We start from the raw sequence: 5118 nt of genomic DNA on the forward strand, positions 1-5118 counted from the left end.
TCCTAAGTTTTTATGACACTTAATTTTTCTTTTGCCAAAGCTCCTGTGAAGTAGAAACCTTTGAAAAATACTGTGTACAATAACATATGGTATCATCACCTACCTTCTAATTCTCACTCCTCACTCTCTCCATTCTCATACTTTCAGCTCTATACCTGTTTCTATATCATCAGACACTCAACTGAACCAAACTGTGTTATCAATGCATCATTCTGAGAGTCATAAAGATATCTTGCTGATATTTCTGAGCAAAGAAATACTTTCATTAGTTTATAATTTTTTGTATTGTTGCAACTACATTTTATTTAGTATGCAGGTAAGACCTTAAATTCTTACACTTAGATGCTCCAAACCAAGGGAAACTTAAGAGATTAAAACCAATCTAAGACACAAAAGGCTGCCAGACATTATGTGGTTTGTGAAGCTGGAAACTGTTTTTATTGTAAGGAGCAACTCAAATTAATATAATTGTGACATATGCATGATATATCCCAGAGACTGACTGATTGAGAGAGAATATTAATGAAGTAAAATTAGTCAGTCAGTGTATATTCAATATTAATAAGTGACAAGGAAATTTGATGTGTAAATTTCTTTTGATAAGAGTATATAATATCAGTCAGAGACCATAATATAGAATTTAGAAGGCTCATCTTGCACCTGACCTCATAGATATGAATGGGAAGACAGAGAAGACAAACTGCATTATTATTTGTCAAACTGAAGTGATAATTTAAACCTAACTCTACAAACAGGATTTGAAAGTTCAAACTCTTAGATGGCTATGGCAACAAGAAAATTGCACAACCCTTGTTTTGTCAGATACTGGTTACTGAAGTGTATCCTTTTCCTTTCAAGTGATACATGATCCAAGTCTGTGACAGGGTCAGTGTATCCTAAAGCAGGAGCAGCGACTTCAGCTGGAGGAACATATTTCCTGAAAAGCATTTAGGGACAGCCGGTCCATGAGGAATATAGAGATACTAGCAAGTCCCTGGTACACCTAGGTTTCACTTTGTTTTGTCGCCTGCAGTTTTTAATGAGCATTCCTCCTACTCTGACGAACACCATATACTCTTCTCCTTGCTAGGGCCTTCCACCACTCAGAAGCCTAACTTGCAATAATTCTGTAGAAAATTTGGAATTTTCTCTGTTTGCCTCTGCTTGCCAGAATGTCTACATACAATTAAACAGTAGATTAAGGATGAATCAAAAAAAAAAAAAGATCATGAAGAAGATCTCAAACCTAGAATTGAAACTCAAAACTTGCTCTAAGGTAAGAAATTTCATAACTGAAATAACCATCAAATAAATTTTTTTTGCAGATGTCCACTATCTCCAGCTCTTTGAGAAAGTGCTTCTTTACTGACTGGATTTGCTTCAGTAGAGAGTCTCTTGCACCATTCAGGATTGTATTTATTCAATTCTCTATTAAATGGTAATGTTCATATATAGAGTAGAAATAACACTACTAGAAACTATTAGGGCAAACTTCATTTTATTAACTTTCTATAGTGTTATCATTTCTTTTTTATTGTTCTTTAGTATTTTTTTACACTCCAGTCTCTATCCATCTTTCATTCTAGCCTTTGATTGTTCCTCGTCCCATACATTCTCATCTGTCTCCAAGCAGATTTCCCCACACACTAACTCCCACTCTATTAGATGTCCCAACTCCCTGGAGTCTCAAGACTCTCAAAGGTTAAGTGCATCTTCTCCCACTGAGTGCAGATCAGGCAGTCTTCTGTTGTATATGTGTTGGGGGACTCACCCAACCTGGTATGCTTCCCAATTGGTGGCACAATGTCTGAGAGAACACAGGGATCAAAGTAAGTTGAGACTGCTGGTCTTCCTATAAGGTTGCCCTTCTCATCAGCTTCTTCCAGCTTTGGCACAGTCAACCACTAGAGTCACTATCTTCTGTCCATTGCTTGGGTGGAAATATATTCATCTGACTCTTTCAGCGGCTTTTTGGGGGCTTTCTGAAGGCAGACATGCTAGGCTCCTGTTTGTAAGAAAACCAAAGTATTAGTAATAGTGTCAGGCCTTGGGGCCTCCCCTTGAGCTTGATCCAAATTTGGGTCTGCAACAGGACCTTCTTTCCCTCAGTCATTCTCCATTTTTATCCCTGCTTTTCTTTAGACAGGAACATTTCTGGGTCAGAGTTTTAGACTATGGAATAGCACCTCTCTCCCTCCACTTGATGTTCTATCTTTTACTAGAGGTGGACTCTACATTTCTTTCCGTCTCCTGTAAGGTATTTCATCTAACCCTCCCTTTGAGACCCGATAGTCTCTCATTTCCTAGGTCTCTGGTACATTGAAGAGAGTCCCCCACCTCCTACCTCCCAAAGTCGTCTGCTTTCATTTATTATGAGGGCCATCGGGGCTTCATTCATATCCCCTCTGATACCTAACCATGTTCCTCTCTTCCCCTCCCTGTCCCTCATTTCCACCCAGGTATCTCCTTCCTCATACCATGATGCCTTGGAATTATAAAACCACAAATGAAGAAATTATGATGTCTCTGGTGATTTATTGATACTTATTAAATCATCAAGGAGAGAATCATGTTCAATAATAAAACCTTAGCCAAAACCTGTGGCTGCAGAGATAATGGAATCTAGAGAAGAACTTAGCTCAGCCAGTTTCCTGACTCAGTATATATTTAAAATATAGAAATGTATACCTATCACCATCAGGAAAGTAGCTTCATTCTGCACCAGACAGAGAAAATTATAGGACTGCACCACTATTCAAAATGCAAAGAACAACTAACAGTGGTGTGTCCAACCCACATTTATGAATCTAAAATATTAATCATTAAGCTAACACTGAAAGCATTGCAAAAGGACATTAGAAAATATAAATGATTCAGAGGAAGAGATGTCTTCTGTAAACATGTGTCTTCTATATAGGATAAGGGAGTTGCACAAAATAATCTAACAACATGCATAACTAAAGAATATAATTCCCACATTACCACAAGATGGCATGCCAATTGTGATGGGAAAATATCATAGATATAAGCCCCATTTGTAGGTTTAAAAATACAGACAATTAAGCATGAGGATACAGATGAAATTAACTTTATCTTTTTATATTCCCCCTGGTAGGTTTTTCTATACCAAACATACATCTTAAAGATATTTACATATGATCAAATCCTCATATACACAGCAACAAGTAGTTATGTTTACATATGCTTAGGTAAATAATATTAATCACTAGGAAGATGAAATGGCATTGATAATGAAATAAGCAGGCAGGAGTAAATGTAGAGATAAAAGAATGAAATATGGAAATATTGTCAATTAAATTAGTCATGCATGAAATTCTCAAAAACAGAGAATCATATATATATATATATATATATATATATATATATATATATATACATATATATATATATACATATACATATATATAATTACTATATATTTGGAGAGAAATTTCCAAAGCTATAAGTCTTAAGCCACTGAGTAATATATCCAGGGACATGGAGAATTTAAAAATGTATTGAGACATTGGATAAAGTAGTACTACACATGTTCTTCACATACAATTTGAAAGGTTATGGCTTAATCTCTACAACCATTAACTAGATAGTAATGCCTTATTGCTGAGGATATTCCTAACATATGCCACTGCATATAACTGAAGAAGAAAAAATATTGAATGTCATTAGCCACCAATAGTAAATTGTAAAATAGTGAACTTCATTCAGGGTTCACTGACACACTACTGAATCAATGTTAAAGTAACCTAGTAGTTTGTGGGGGAGGTTGTCTCTTTCTTTTTGTTTGTTTGTTTTAGATTTCAGGGCTAAGTTTATGTGATAAAATTCATACTTCATTATGCCAAGTGACCATGATTATGAGTGCAGATAGAATTGGGTTATAAATAAAAACCTATTACTGTTATTCTTCTATGGGAAACACTGACATAAAATGACTCCTACCAAAATACTGTTCTACCCATAAATCAGTTCAGTGCTCAGTTCTCAACAAAGCTGTCTCCTATTTCACAACAATTATCTAAGGCATCCTCAAGTGCCCTGTGTAGAAATAGTGAGCAACTTTGAATCTGTAGATGTTAAATGGGTCTTCATTAAACTTCTCTCAAGACTCTTCGATCTATGTTAAAGAGAAAGCAGAAAGATAAGTGTCAGGGGCTTGAATTACTTCAAGGAAACAATGCTATACATACAAAAGGACTGAGACACAGGAATGCCCAGAGAATGTGGCAGCACAAACAAAGCTGAATAGGTTCAATCTATCAAAAATTCCAGCTATGAGAAGGGAAAGGACACAAAGTGCAACCCCTAACCAAGAAGTAACTTGCAATTAATGTCTGTTGATAGGAAAGAAAAAAATCAATCTATTCAAACAGAGTGTCACTGATTATATAAAACATGTTCCAGATCAGGCCCCAGCAACAGGAATAGTTGTAAAATATAAAGCAGACTTCATTTTTATTTTATTTGTTATTTCAGAAGATTTTGGTTTTCCTGCTGTTCAATATATTTTTTATATTATATTAGTGTTTTTGGATTGTTAATTTTGATTTTCATTTGTTTTGTTTTACTCTATTTGTAGTAGGGAAGAAAGGGATAGAGAATGTGGAAGTGAGTCACCTTTAGTGCTCCCACTTAATCTAGAGTGTCTGAAGTTTGTTTGCACTTGGGGTGAATCTGAGAGAAGTTCGAGAAAAGAAATGATGGCACTCGGGAAGATTTTAAAAGAATATTAATTCTAGGAGTTTTGCTTCTTAAGTATGTGATGCTTAATGCAAAGAAAATGATTTTGTAATGTTTGTAAAAACATAATCTTATGTATAGAAAACAAGGAATTATGAATATGATCAAGTCTAATCCTCACTCATCAAACCAATACTACATGAGAAAATCTAAATTTCTAATTAATTTTTATACACAGACAATCAAAATTCAAAAATGAAACTCAGAGACCATGTAGTTTTACAATACCATCAGCAGCAAGTGGCTGTCTGTGTCTGTTGTGAGCTTCGCATGATGCTGGGAGGAACTATGGCTTCTGTGATGAGTTTGAACCCAGTGAGCAGCACGGTGAGATTCAGAATCAGAAGCACACATTACATG

Source organism: Mus caroli, chromosome 7 (genome assembly GCF_900094665.2).
Source record: "Mus caroli chromosome 7, CAROLI_EIJ_v1.1, whole genome shotgun sequence".
Classification (NCBI taxonomy): Eukaryota; Metazoa; Chordata; class Mammalia; order Rodentia; family Muridae; genus Mus; species Mus caroli.